At 37.1% G+C, this 16,278-nt stretch overlaps 1 pseudogene; it reads left to right on the top strand.

Annotated features, from left to right (window-relative positions):
• The first annotated feature begins 3,333 nt into the window (after positions 1–3,333).
• LOC112809970 (small ribosomal subunit protein uS5 pseudogene) lies at positions 3,334–4,261 on the top strand (annotated as a pseudogene).
• Positions 4,262–16,278: the final 12,017 nt, after the last annotated feature.

The following is a 16,278-nucleotide window of genomic DNA, read 5'->3' as shown; positions in this document are numbered from 1 at the left end:
GAAAAATGATTTGAGGTTAAGGGTGGTTTTGTGTAGAAATGGGGGCTTCCTCCCTGTGCCTCAATCCTTTCTGGGATTCCCTTTCCCCCCCAGTTTCTAGCCACATTGGCATCCCCAGACTCTTGTCTCCTCATTTTCAGATTTTTATCCTGCATTTATAGAATGTACTAGAGTTCCACAGGGTAAAAGCCATATCCATATAAATGTGGATCTAACCCTGTAGAATCCCTTCTTTCAAGGTTTTACCTTCTGTTTATACCTACCTGTTGTTGCTCTCCTGTGTTATTTCCATCATCTATTGCTGTGTATGAACACACCCCCGATCTTCGTGGCTTCTAACACAAATTGTTCATTTAGCTCTTCTTCCTTTGTGTTGGCTGGATGGTTTTTATCTGAGCTGACTTGGCTTATTTGTGTTGGGCTCCCTTATGTACCTGTGACCAGCCAGAGGGCTAACTGGTGCCTCAGTGGTCCAGGATGGCCTCACTCCTATCTGGCTGTTGGGAGGCTGTCAAAAGTGGCAAATGAGCCATATGTCTTTCATCCACCAGCCTAACTTGGGTTTCTTCTTAGTCATGGGTTTTCAAAATAACAAAAGGGTCAGTCTCAGTGAACAAGTGACATATTGGCCATGTTTCATTGGCCAAAGCAAGTCACATGGCCAATCCAGGTTCAAGGGCTTGAGAAATAGATCCCATCTCTTGATAAGAGGGGCTACCACATCGTATCGTGAGAGAATGGATGCAACAGGGGAAGAATTGTAGCCTCTTATACAAGCTATCACAAGTTCCTTCAAGCTATTTATAGTTTGGAGTTATTTTGGAAGATTGGTCTAATATATATACTCCTCCACTTTTTCCAAATTTGTACTTGTTGTGTCTTTAAGTGAATGTGGACGCCGTATGCCATTCATCTTATGTGATCTGTTACGAATTTGCTTACACACTTTATGTGGTCTTGTATAAGCGCTTAAACTAAAGGAGAGTGTAGCACTAAATCCTGATTATGCCTACTATATGGAGGACACCTTCCATACAAGAGATTTTTCTTGACAACTAAGTCTGATTTGAAATTCCCACAATGTAAGGCAAGCTTTGATGTGTGATTCTTAATAAAAGGTAGTTTAGAGAGATTAGAATTATTTCCAATTTTGCATAAGGTCAGAATTTTTGGATAATTGCATAATTCAGTTTCTGCTAAAATGTAACCACAATATATATTCACAGATATAACAAAAGTAACTTTATTCCCAGGGCTGCATAAAATAAATTAATCTAACAATATGATTTAGCACATTTTTGGGTTATAATGTTATCACTTGGTATATAGTACTTGATGGAGCAGAATAATTTATTATAGTTTTTAAAATAATCATATTTTAATAAAATTCAAATAAAACATTTGCACAGTCCTTGAAATACCTCTACCAAAAGGAACATAGTTTTAAATATTCTGTTTCATATGTGGCTTCTGCCACAAGACCGTAGATGTCTTGAGAATAGAATCCCTATCTTATTATTGTGTCCTACACTCCTAGAAAGTAAGGATCCTCAATATTTTCTTTAACTGAGGTTTAATCAAATAATAAAGCATTAACAATTTGACTAGAGGCAAGAAAAGTTTTGGCCTTGAATGGTGATTAATTTTACAGTAAGCTCTGTAAGTTAGGCACCATAAATAGTATCACTTGTTAATTTATTTAGTAAACATTATTGAGCCCATATTATGTACCCAGGTGGTATGAGAAGTCTAATGGATACCAATAGGAATACTGAATAGATTTTGTAAGCATGCAGCTCACAGTATTGAAGTGGTAACAAATATAATCATAAAATCACTGTTAGCACATGCACTGTGGTTGAGATTCAATTTAGAAACACCCACACTGTTCCTATGTTTCTCCTTTACTCTCATTCTATTGCCACACTCACAACACTTCTGACACTGATGTATGGGGTTTTTCCTCACACCAAGCAATTCTGTGATACCAGCTGGGTGTCCTACAATTTAACTCAATTCTGACATTATCTGCCTGGAAATAGTGTCAGATCCCACAGATTACAGGCTCAGTCCCAAGAGACTGCTCTCTACTTCAGATGCTGATTCCAAGTGTAGATTTCCAGGTTACCACAGCTTCTGTCCAACTTGCTATGAATCAGGGTTCCCCTGCCAATCTTAGGGTTTGATTAATTTGCTAGAGCAGCTTACAGAGCTCACAGAAACACAGTTTCCAGTTTATTAAAGAATATGATAAAAGATACAGATAGCCAGATGAAGAGATACATAGGGTGAAGTCTGGGAAGGTCCCAAGTCCAAGAGCTTCTGTCCTTATAGAATTGGGGTGTGTCACCCTCCTAGTATGTGGATGTGTTCACCAACCTGGAAGCTCTCCAGACCCCACACTATTGGGATTTTTATGGAGGCTTCCTCATGTAGGCATGATCAATTATTAACTCCATTTCTAGTTCCTTTCCCCTCTGTGAAAAGTAGGGAGTGGGGCTGAAAATTCCAAGCTTCTAATCATGGGTTGGTCTTTCCAGGGACCAGCCCCCATCCAGGAGCCATCCAGAATCACCTTATGAGAACAAAAGATGCTCCTAGGGCTCTTATCACTTAGAAAATTATAAGGGTTTTAGGAGCCTGATGCCAAGAACTGGGGAGAGAGACCAATATATATATTTTCTGTTATCTCACAAATGGAAAATGGTGCAGCCACCCTAGAAAACAGTTTGGCAGTTTCTTAAAATGTTGACTATTTTAAGGTAAGTATCAACCCAAGAGAAATGAAAACATATGTCTACATGAAGACCATATGAGAAATTGTATGACAATGTCAGTTAGCAGCATTTTTCATAATAGCCAAAAGGTGGAAACAACCCAGATGTCCATCAACTGGTGAAGGGATAAGCAAAATGTGATACGTCCTTATCTTATAGTGAAATAGCATTCATGAATTAAAAGAAACAAAATATGGATACATTCTACAGCCTGAGTATATGGAGTATATGGATAAATACATACATGAATCAACCTCTAGAACATGATGCTAAGTTAAAGAAAACAAACACCAAAGACCACATGTTGCATAATCCCATTTATATAAAAAGTCCAGTAAAAGGCCAATCTGCAGAGATAGAAAGCAGATTAGCAGTTGCTTGGGGCTGGGGTTGGGAACAGTGATTGCAAATGAGCGTGAACTTTCTTTTTTGGGGTCATGGAAATATCCCGTAATTAGATTGTGGTAATGGTTGTATAATCCTGTAAATCTTTTAACAACTACTAAGATGCACACTCAAAATGAGAAAATTTGCTTCTTTTCCGAGAGAACACCAAATGGCGGATGACGCCCGTGTTGCGGAAGGGCCCGGAGGGCCGAAATGGGAGGCCGCGGCGGCTTCCGCGGAGGCTTCGGCAGAGGCATCCGGGGCCGCGGTCGCGGCCGTGGTCGGGGCAGGGGTCGAGGCCGCGGAGCTCGTGGAGGCAAGACCGAGGACAAGGAGTGGATCCCCGTCACCAAGCTGGGCCGCCTGGTCAAGGACATGAAGATCAAGTCCCTAGAGGAGATCTATCTTTTCTCTCTGCCTATCAAGGAATCTGAGATCATTGATTTCTTTCTGGGAGCATCCCTCAAGGATGAGGTTCTGAAAATCATGCCTGTGCAAAAGCAGACCCGTGCTGGCCAGCGGACCAGGTTCAAGGCGTTTGTTGCCATCGGAGATTACAACGGACATGTCGGCCTGGGTGTTAAGTGCTCCAAGGAGGTCGCCACTGCCATCCGTGGGGCCATCATCCTAGCCAAGCTTTCCATCGTCCCCGTGAGGCGAGGCTACTGGGGGAACAAGATCGGCAAGCCTCACACTGTCCCATGCAAGGTGACTGGCTGCTGTGGCTCTGTGCTGGTGCGTCTCATCCCCGCCCCCAGAGGCACTGGCATTGTTTCAGCCCCTGTGCCCAAGAAGCTACTGATGATGGCCGGTATCGACGACAGCTACACTTCAGCCAGAGGCCGCACTGCCACGCTGGGGAGCTTCGCTGAGGCTACTTTTGATGCCATCTCCAAGACTTACAGCCATCTCACCCCTGACCTCTGGAAGGAGACGGTGTTCACCAAGTCTCCAGATCAGGAATTCACTGACCATCTTGTGAAGACCCACACCAGAGTCTCTGTGCAGAGGACCCAGGCTCCAGCTGTGGCCACCACCTAGTTTTATACAAGAAAAATAAAGTGAACTAAAACTTGTAAAAAAAAAAAATGAGAAAATTTTATGGTTTGTAAATTATACCTTGATAATGCTATTTTTTTAATCATCATTAATAGGAGGTACCATATTTTGGTTCGGAGAAGGCATACTGGAATAGTTGACCTGAGGTACATGTAAAGGGTGATAAAAATCGGCTATTTGAAATTTCTGTGGGGATTGATAGCCTGAGAAAAGGTTACCACAGAGATGAAAAACAGCATGATGTATGTTGGGTGTTGTTTGGTATTAGTGTGTAGGGTCTACAGTAATTTCTGTTTCAGTAAAATAGTAGTGAGAGATAAGGATAGAGATGTTGAAGGTAGCTAGAACAAGGAGGGCCTTGATGATTGATGGCATGCGGGAAAGAACCGTGAGGGGAGAATCCTGGAAGAATTCTAAGATTTTGGCTCAGTGAGTGGGTAAATGATGATTCTAACAGCTGAAATGGAGAATCCAGGAGGGACTATTTAAGGGAAAAGATAATAGGTCAGGTACCTATGACCATACTGGTGGCAGTATTTTAGCAGGCCATTGGGAACATCATAAGAGACTGGATATAGGCCTGTATTTGAGCATCATTAAGATGGCAACTGAAACTGTGGGAATAGATTATTTAGCCAGAGTAAGCATGTAGATTGAAAAGAACTGTAGGTAAAGAATGGAATCTCAGTGACCATGAGGGACTAGAAACAGAAAATTATTTTGTTTGGTGCTTTTCAGGCTAGAGTTTCCAATGGACTGACTGAGCAGGACTCTGGTCTTCCTAACACACTTTTACCAGAACTATTCAACTTTTTATCTATTTTGGCAAGGTATTAAAGATGGCCAGCAGGAATGGTGGAGAAATATTCAAAACCATCTTTATGGTCTGTTTGGGTTACCTGCTAGTTGGATAAGGTAACATCTGAGAACACACAAACTACTTATAATGTTTTAAATACTGTTAATTGACAAACAATTTGCCAATGAACTGAAAGTGACGTATTTCTGTCTTTCCTATCTCAAAGAAATTATCCATATTATTCACTAATTCAACTATGATAGAGGATCAAAATATTGTTTTAATAACAATTTGAAATTGCTCAGTGATGGGCAGGGATTCCAAAGAAAGTCAATCAAAGGCAACATCATTTTCCCCCTCTCTTGTGGTTGGTCTTTATTGCTAATCCACTGGTCACTTTTTTTTTTTTTAATAGAAATTGTCTTAAAGGTTCCTAGAATTGTAAGAAGTCATCCCAATTCAGTTTCCTCAATTTAATCAGCAGAATGTTTGCATCAATATCTGCTCCCTGATAGAGGAATTCCTATATGTAGCTTTGGGTTTGTGACTTTTACAGAATGTTGCAGGTGGAAGGAAACTTCAAATTAATCTTTATTTACTCCACACTGATGTGGAATGACCTTAAACATGGACCAAATGTGCCCTTAACCATGTTTTGTTGGGCTTGTTTGCCCAACATTTCACTGTAATTTTAGTTTAATTTAGTTAGGTTAAATTTCTTTAAAAGGAAGATTTATCATAAGAACCTGGATTTTTCAGCTATTCTTATACAAAATTTGGAAGAGTATTTGGGCACATTCCCACATGTTAGCAATCAGCAAAGACTAAGCAGTGGCTGCCATCTTTCAATGAGGCATATGCTTTCTAGTTGCCAAAGTCAGATTCCCAGTTAATGCTGGCCAGTTTATTAAATTACTTTTTTTAAAACCAAAAAAAAAAAAAAATTCCGTGTTACTCAACCATAGTTTCTCACCAACCATAATTTATTTGTAGTTATTACTGGGTTAGTCTGCAGATACACACGAAGACTGTTTTTAAATGTGATTTTTCAACTATTTCTGTTGAGCATGCTATCTGAGCATACATTTGCCCAACCAGTTCCATGCCAGAGGAAACTAATTTGTGTTGTCACTTTTATGATAATTATTGCATTTACAAGACAATTTGAGACTCAATCTGGTACTATTTTCTTTTTAGTGTACAGAAATCGCATAATTTACTATTCATTATATATAGCTGTTATAGGAAATATGTGAACATTTTGGGATAAAAATTTTTTAAAATACAGCAACTCAACTTGTCTATTAAAGCGATTCAGACTTGAAAAGCTCTAAGCATTCATGCCAACATCTGTCTAATCCAGGAAGTGAATCTGGTCTGGTGATGGTGGCAAGAGCTTGAATTTGAGCACTCAACTGTGGGATTCTGGACAGCTTCCTGTTTGAATTACTGCTCTGAGTGATGTAGAACTTGGCTGAGATAAAGCACTGTTGGGACTAAGACTGAAAACAGATGTTGTGACATCTTACCTCTTTAATTTTTAGAGTCTATTATTTGCCTGGGTTGGTAAAACTGGTGTTGGTAAATTGAGACTATTTATCTAGAATTTAAGTCACAGATCTGTTCCGTGATTCATATAGGAAAAATTCCCAGAGACTTGCGATGTAGTCTGGGACAGCTGGATGTAGAAATGTCAACAGCTGTTCAAAACACTGGAGCTTCATACAGCATAAGACAGAACAGAGCCCAGGATCATCACTGCAGGTGAAAGCTAAATAGTTGACATGAAAGAGGTAATATGAATTATCTGGAAATTTTCCAGCATGATGGACAGCTAGTCTTCTTTCTTTGAAGGCATCTTTTCCTTTTTTTTTTTTTCTGAGAAATAATACTTTTTTTTTTCTAGAACAATCATGCCATTATAAGTAGAATGCTAAAGCAGAGAGCTAATTGAAGGTTGAGTCATTGATCCATGGGTCAATACCAGCTGGAATAGCAGCTCAGAAAAGCCAGTATTAATAAAGGTTCAAAAGGAAATCCAGGGTCCAGAAATATAAGATCCAAATAGATGAAGGGTAGCGAGTCCAGAGGAGGACATTTACTCATGCCTTTGGCCATGGCAGGCATTGCCAATCAATTGGACACTCTGCTGTTGAGCCTAGATATGGCATACTTCTCAATCCCATCCTTCAGATAGCCGCAAGCCTTAGCTCAGAGGCTGAAGCCTACTTACCATCCTACTTACCAGTTCAAGAGATCTAGTTCACGTTTCCAAAAAGATCAGAGTGGAATGCATGTAAGGGCTACAGCCAAGTCAAGGTGTTATGTATTACTTTAGCACCAGCCAAGGGTGGGCAGAGGTTCTTCTTCAACTCTTCTGAGGGTGGAGCCCCTAGACGAAAAGGAAGAGAACATACTCTTGTATCTCAGTTTCTCTGAACAATGGTTGCTGTCAAGTTCAGTAAAATGAACCATTTTACTGAAGGAGATTCTTTTGGATTTAAATTATCCCACTGACTTACATTACTTGGAAAGGTATCTATTTCCTATTTGTGTCGAATTATATGAACATAGGTGAATCTCATTTATTCTTTCAATAAAATGTACTTTTGTGTGTTCTGGGAATCTAAGAATATGTTGTTCTTCATAAAACCTCATTACCTATGGGGAAGTGTGTTACATTCTGGATGGGATGTTCTGTTCCAGGCGGGTCCTAGAGCAAACATTACTGCAGATTATTTATGGACAAGGTTACATTTTGTTCCTACTGTCATTCACCAGTATGCTTGTGACTCTCTGAGCTATCCCTTTTGTCATCATATTCATTTGTTCTTTCGTGAATTTTAACATTACCCATTTATATTCAGGCTTCTGTTTGAATATAACCAACTAATTCTGGATCTTGTCAGATTCACCTCCGTATTTCTGCTGTAGCCATTTATGAATCTTTCGTTGCTGGTTATCGCTTTAAAGATATCCATCAGCAACATAAGACATTTTTGTTTAATATGACCTGATCCTCTTCAAGGGCTTTCCTTACATTTATTCATCTTTGGGGAAGAGTAGTATAGAAAATGGCCAAGAGCATCATGCATGAATAAGTTATGTTGTTAAAATCTTAGTGTAGGGCCATGAATGTAACCTTATGCTCCCATTAGACTTCAGAGAAAGGTTGTATCTTGAACACGGTCTTTGCAACATTTTTTTCTTAAGTATCCTATGATTTGTAAATAAGTGAACATTGCTTCATATTATGCTGAGCCAACAGCATTTTCTTTAGTTTTATTTTTTTAGTAAATGCCATGTCCCTTAAACATTTGTAAAAGAAAAATGAAAATACGATAGGTAGACAGGCCTATGCAGTATTATTTAAAATGTAATCTAATAATAATGATCAATATTAATGCAAGTATTCTTTTTCTTTTTTCTTTAACATTGGGTGAAGTTTGGAGGTCTGGGTTGCAACTTTACCATGTAATGCAAGCCTTCCATTCTTTCTCTTTTGCTGACAAATCCCAAATTAAAGTCTTGAAAATTCATTTCCATGTGCTCTCTTTTGTCATCAAAATCAGAATATTTGAGGTTGGGATTCAGACTCCCGTGTTTTGAAAACTTCCTATGTGATTCCAAAGTGCGCCTAAATTGCTCTTAGCACCTCTGGGGCTCTATATTGTATAAAAAGTTATGGTAAGGAAAGGATTATTAGGATAGTAAGTTTCCTTATGGTCTGGAGAGACTCTTTTGATTTACTCAACAAACATCCATTCTCAATCCTTTCTCTCCTGTAAGCATCCCAGTTAGACCCAGACACCTTCTTAGTAGCAGGATTGGGTTTTGAATGGGTGCTGGTCCAGAGTACAGTATGTACTGCAGGACTGCAGGAAAGTGGCTAAGACAGTTTGAAGTTCTGACAATGAGTCCCGCTGTAAGATCTTGGTGGCTTCGCTCAAGGCAACTGCAGTGGAGATGGGGAGAACAGATGTGCTTGAGAGATACTTAGGAGTTTTACTTGACAGGAATTGATGACTGATTATAAATCAAGTTGGGGGCATAAGGAGGTGTCAGGTCTCCAATTTCTGACTGTAGCAACTTGAGGGGTGAAGGTTTACTAAGATCTAAATTGTGGACCCTGTCAGAAACGGGGTGATTGAGATAAGCAAGGAAGTTCAGAATTAAAGGGGGTACAACGTCCAGGATGGGACTCTAAAGATGGGCAGGAAGAGAGGCTAGCAAAGTCAATGGGGTAACGAGGAGAAAAACCAAGAATGTTCAGTATCAGAGAAACAGAGTAAAACAGTATTTTAAAGTGATCAGTGTGGGGCGCCTGGGTGGCTCAGTTGGTGAAGCGACTGCCTTCGGCTCAGGTCATGATCCTGGAGTCCTGGGATCGAGTCCCGCATCGGGCTCCCTGCTCAGCAGGGAGTCTGCTTCTCCCGCTACGGGCTCCCTGCTCAGCGGGGAGTCTGCTTCTCCCGCTACGGGCTCCCTGCCCAGCAGGGAGTCTGCTTCTCCCGCTGACCCTCCCCCCTCTCATGCTCTCTCTCTCTCTATCTCATTCTCTCTCTCAAATAAATCAATTTTAAAAATCTTAAAAAAAAAATAAAGTGATCAGTGAGGTCAAGCAAAATAAGGACTGAAATGGGCCAGTGAGTTTAATAGCTTGGGAGACTCAAGATCAGATGAGTTGGAGATCATTATACCAAACCTTGATATGTTTATGAATTCATTTGTAAACATAATGTGAATATTAGCTGCTTCCCCTCAAATCATAAACTCACTGAAGATATGGATATTTTATTCATTTTGTATCAATAACACCCACCTCATCTCTTGCCTCAAACCTATGGTTAGCGAATATTTGGAGGTATAATGAATGAACACACCATGACACATGATTATGTTAGAAGACTGCATTCATTTTTTCATTTCATTTCATTTTTTTTAATTTTATTTTATTATGTTATGTTAGTCACCATACAATACATCATTAGTTTTTGATGTGGTGATCTTCTTTAAGAATTATTTTTCTTTCTGACACTAGGAACCCAATTTTAATCCATACCTTTAAAGTTCCAACTGGGGAAAGTCTATCCTAGGCCATAAGATTTTACTGATTTCACAATTATAGTCCCCAGAATTTGGGAATTTATAATTCCAGATAGAGGAAAATTTGAAAATATGAGTTCCTGTTTTACTGGCCTCATCTGGAAATGATGACTTAGAGTTTGCTTATTACCAGTTTACAAATTGATATGTTTACTTTAAAGTGTGCTTTGCTTTGATGGAGACAAATTCTGTGTTATCAGCTGATCTCATCAGCTTTCTATTCTTTTATGTAAACATTATCAGAATAGAAAATATAAAGATGTTATCCATCATCTAAATATAACACCAGCTACTTGGTAATTTTGTTATTTCAGGGCATTTTATTATGTTCCTAATTTCTGGACATTAGATGTGATAAAAAATTAAGTGTAATAATATTTTCATTATAACAATATCTATTATAGCATTGGTGGAAAACATATAACAGTATAAAAAATAAAGGTGCTTGTTTTGTTCTTTATATTTTGGTACAGATGCTTTTAGTATTTTTCAAAACATTTATGTCATAAAGAATTCTACTGGGCTTCACAAACTGTTTCCTAATTTCATTGAACTCATTTTTTTCTTGGTCATTATATTGACACCATTTTCTAAACCAAGTGATCTTCTATGAAACACACACACACACACACACACACACACACACACACACACGCATACACACTTCCACTGCATGGGTGAATCCAAATTCATTTAAAGAACTTCCAATAGTTAGACATTTAGGTAATTTCCAATTTTTAAATATTATAAACAACATTTCAGGGCATGTCTTTAAGGCTAAATCTTTGCATAAAGCTTTGGTTTTTATCTCAGAATACACTTCTAGAATTGAAACTGCAAAAATAAAATGTAGACATATATAAGTTATGGATAAGTAATGCAAAATATGCAGGCATTAAAAATGTTGCACTCATACATACTGTATATAGAAAAAAATGGGAAAAGAGTAAAATAAGAATTGCTTTTAATGCCACTTACCTGAGATGGAACTTATTGTTTAATCTTATAGATTATGTTTATTAAATATACTGAATTCTCATCCTATCTGCATTTTTTGGTAGTTAATGTGTCATTTTTGACATATGATATAACACGTAACTTACAGCGTACAATATGTTATATAATATATGATATAGAAAATGTGATATGTGATATGTAACATATAATGACCTCACTAAACGTTTGTCATTTTCTTTATTGCACATTGATCCCTGATCATTTTTATTTTTAAGTGAGATTTCATGTTTCCTTCTTTATCATGGTAGGTGGGTCATTTCCTTTATCCTAGATAAATATTGCTACCACAGAGGTAAGCTTTTAATTCCAAATATTTCATTTGTAACAGACCAACTTACTAAAATCCCTTAAAACTTTCAATTTTTTTCAGGTAATTTTTGTGAATTATCTAGACAAAATAATTTTCCTTTCTTAATAAATAGGGTAATTTACTTCTTCATCTCTGAAATTTTATCTTTATTTTTCCTTCTGTCCTACCTTCCCTCAATTCATCCTTCCTTCCTTTCTTTCTTCCCTTCTTCTTTTTGTCTTTTTCTTTGGCTAAAACCTGATGAAAAATGTAGTAGTGCTGATTATGATTATGCCTATTTTATCCATTATTTCTAAGGGGTGATGCCTGATACATTTTCATTCTGTGCTAGGTGAGATTGACTATGAGATTTTAAGATTTTTTTTTATGGTTCAACCATAGTCTTTGTGGCACATCTGGCATTAATGTTTAATTTATAATTTTGTTCTAATTTGGTTCTAAGTTTTTAAGTGAGCTAGGACTATGAGTTTTTCTGTCTGGGTGGCGGTGGTCCACATGTGTGCATGCCTGTGCATACTATTTCAGACTTGGCAATACGGAACTACTAGCCTTCCTAGCTGAATTGGAAAATTTGTAATTTTCATCTGGGCTTTCAAAAAGTTTAAATAACCTGGAACTCATCCTTTCTTAGAGAGTGTGAATAAATAGCTAACACTATGAACCTTGTCCAAGCACCATAATCTCTTGCCTACACCGACTTGATGTCCAGGTTCCACCCTGAAGTCCCCCTTGGTATGTTGTTTATCAAGCAGCCAGAATGGACCTTATATTTGTCAGAACATGTCCCTTCTCTGCTGAGAACTCTCCAGAGGTTCCTGTGTCCTACCCAAGGCTGTAACCCTGCCTTGCTGACCCTTCTCTGCTACTCTCCCATCCCACTCACTCTCTCCAGCCCCTTGAGGTTCTCTTTGTTGTTTCTGTAATAAAACAAAATTCATACCAGATTACCACCCAGTGTCTTACTTTGCTTTCTTCAGGCATTCTTCTATGGTCTCTTATTCGAATCACTTTCCTGGCCCACTGTGTACCTCCCCCCCTCCCCCCCAGTTTTTCTTAAGCTAACACATCTAGGATTTAATTATATACCAGTCACTCTTCTAAAGATTTTCCACCTTAACTCACTTAATCCTCACGACAACACTGGGGTAAAAAACATTCATCCCATTTTGCAGGTGAGAAAGATGAGGCACGAATGTTTGACATAACTTACCATGTTCACAACAGCTGCTAGGTAGGGTGGTAGGGATCCCAGCCCGACAGGCAGATGCCCACAAGGCCACTCATTCTCTCCACAACTCTCACTGCTCGCCCCGATTTGCTCCCACGTCCTACTTCACCACAACCTGACATTCAAGATGTATTCAGTGGTTGTCCTATTTGACTGGGGATTTGCTCCCAGCTGAATTCCTGCTCTATTCTTGGGCCCTACAGCAACATTTGGCAATCACAGGCTCCTGATAATACATATATTTTTTTTTACTTTTTTTACTTTTATTATTTTATTATGTTAATGTTAGTCAACATTCATTATATCATTAGTTTTTTTCTTTAAATTTTTATTGTTATGCTAATCACCATACATTACATCATTAGTTCTTGATGTAGTGTTCCATGATTCACTGTTTGTGCATAACACCCAGTGCTCCATTCAGTACGTGCCTTCTTTAATACCCATCACCAGGATAACCCATCCCCCCACCCCCCTCCCCTCTAGAACCCTCAGTTTGTTTCTCAGAGTCCATAGTCTCTCATGGTTCGTCTCCCCCTCCGATTTCCCCCCCTTCATTTTTCCCTTCCTACTATCTTCTTTTTTTTTAACATATAATATATTATTTGTTTCAGAGGTACAGATCTATGATTCATCAGTCTTACACAATTCACAGCACTCATCATAGCACATACCCTCCCCATGTCTATCACCCAGCCACCCCATCCCTCCCACCCCCCACCACTCCAGCAACCCTCAGTTTGCTTCCTGAGATTAATAATAAATTCAATAAAAGGATTAGGAAAATAAGCTGAGTGTTGAGTTTTTGTGTGTTTTTTTTTTTTTTCAGGAGTGAGTTTTTGGTAACTTTTAAAAGCTTTCAGTATAGTTCTTGTTCTATTAGGTTGTCTACATCCTGAATCATTGGTCATTTTTTTTTCCTCTAGAAAATTAGTTTTCTAGATGCCTCCCCCACCAGTTGTATACATAGAAGGCTACAACTTTAAATATTGTCTATTCATATGAAAAACAATTTCCCTTTTTAGCTTTAATATTGTGCTTTGTGATTTAGCTCTTGTTTTTACTCAGTCTAGTAAGGCTGTTATAAACACTGAGTAAGGGTAAAAAAAAAAAAAAAAGAACTGTTTCCTACATATAATCAACAGACCCACTGCCTTTTCTGATTTCTATTTTTGCTAAAATTCTGTTTCTTGATTCATTTTTTTCCTTTCTTTCATTAATTTCCATTGTCATTATTTTTCACTTTATCTCACTTATTGTCATTTTTCCTTACATAATGATGGAATTACTTGATGCTGAATTTGCCTCTCATTGCAGGTTGGGGCATACCCTATAATGCTGGTGTTTCGTTCTTTTATTTCCCAAATAGCCTCTGACTGCGATTTTAATTACTTCCTTTACTCAGTAGTGAATTAAGCATTTTTTGTTTTCCCAAAGGCTGATAAAGTTTAGATATTTAATCTTTTTATATTAGCTGCTATGTTTGTTGCATGATAATCACATATATGGCTTACAGGATTTATACTTGTGGGGAAATTGCTGAGGCTTTTGCTTAGGGCTAGAGAAATGGCATCATTCTTCATACCTTTTTCAAGGAAATGTGAAAAGAATGCATTTTGTTGTTTTCTTCGGGTTCACACATCAATATATATATTTTTAATCTGATGATATTCATTGTATGGTTTATTTCTTATACTACTACATCCATTATGATACAAATTATTATTACCAATAATAAATGTAATGAAAGCTTTGGAATATTGGATGCTAACTGTGGAAGATACTGTATGTATTATCTTACTCATTTTTCTTCAACCCAGTGAGTGTTACTATTTTGATTGATGAATAAATTTGAGGCTTGGAGAGGTTAATTAACTTCCTCAAGATTACATGGCTGGTAAAGAGAAAAGCAAGATTCAAACTCAGATCTGGCTGAATTCAAAGTCTACCTATAATTTTAATCATTGTCATATACTGAGAACATAATACATCTTGTTTAGTGTATATGGGATAGGTTGATAAATTAGTAGATGCTAGTGTACTCCTTAAAAAAGAACTACACATTTTAGAAGCAATTAATATATTTATTTAAAGCAATATGAATATTTTCCCCATCACATGAGTTATTTTATGCATTATATTAAAAATTATGTAATACTCCATTTTATTAATGTTTCACAATTTAACTACTCTCCTATAATTTATTCATGCTAAACATTTCCAGGTGTTTTTGTTATTATTCATAGCCATTTGATGACAGGTTTGTCCTCAGCTATGATTATTCCCATGTGATGAAATATTAGAAGTGGAAAAGCAGGATCAAAATTCATATACATTATAAAGGCCTTTGATCTATATTTTTATAAGTTTCTCTCCTAAACTGCTATAAGACCTATATTCTTGCACCTTTGCTCATTATTCTAATATTAAAGGATTTTCAATAATTTTATACATAGTTATCTTTCTTTCATAAATTAAAATGTTTCCTGCCCTTCATAGCCCACTGATATTCAGGGTTGAATGGGGCAATCATTTTCCCATTTATGCAATTTTCTGTGTACTCTCCACAGTAAAGATTTTGTGAAATTGATGCAAATAGTTTCAGCAGATGGGGGGTTAATATTATCCCTGGGCATTTCACTTGTGTTAGCATGTTTAAAGGAAAGTTTTCTGGGTTTTTTCCCCTCATCAGCCATTCCTGGTAATAATATAATAAATATCAGAATATATATTATGATAAATATTATAATATAATATATTAATATAGAGAGATTATTGCTATTTCATATTTATTTTTGAGCCCTGCAAAATTATTGACGCTCCTATTTTTAAAATGATTTTTCAGTTGACGCTCCCTTGTATTTTTATTTTTATGTAGACTAATAGTATCTTCTGTAAATAATAATTTTGTCTCATCTTGGCAATAATTTTGCTTCTTAAATTTTTTTGGTGTTTTATGATTGCATTGGCTAGGATTTCAGAACATTATTCAATTAGAATGGTGATAACAGAAATTGGATGCTTATACCTTAGTCGAAATGGCTCTGTGTTTTACATCTGTACAATATTGGCTGTTGGTTTCACGTGGATTTTCTTTTTCATAAATAATTTTTAAATTCCTAGTTTACTAGTATAATTTATTATTAGAGGTGGATGTTAAATGTGTTATGAAATGCTCTTATTTATATAAAGACTGTGGATTATATATTATGATTTTCTAATGTGATAAAATAGATTCATAGATTTCATATTTATAAACTATGCTTATAGCCATGATTAACCTAACTTGACAAGTTAGACAGAGAGAGAGAGAGAGAGAGAGATGATGTTTATTTAATTTTACTTCTGTTGTGCTGATTCTGTAAACTAATAATTACTCAGAAATATTTTTTGTAGTTATAAAAAGAGATAGATAGTACTTTGATGTATGTGTGTATGTATACATGTGTTTGTATGTGTGTGATTTTTTTCAGATTTTGCTCTATAATGTGTATTATGAAATATGTGATAGGGACCATTCTCTCTATAGGATTTTTTTTCTTTTTCTGGGATGATGTAAAAAAATAGGGATCTGCTGTCCTTTTATTTAAAATGA

Source organism: Callorhinus ursinus, unplaced genomic scaffold, assembly GCF_003265705.2.
Source record: "Callorhinus ursinus isolate GAN/ISIS: 27379988/994484 unplaced genomic scaffold, GSC_fseal_2.0 scaffold53, whole genome shotgun sequence".
Lineage (NCBI taxonomy): Eukaryota > Metazoa > Chordata > Mammalia > Carnivora > Otariidae > Callorhinus > Callorhinus ursinus.
Note: the sequence above shows the minus strand (reverse complement) of the source record. Positions and strands in the feature narration are given on the sequence as shown.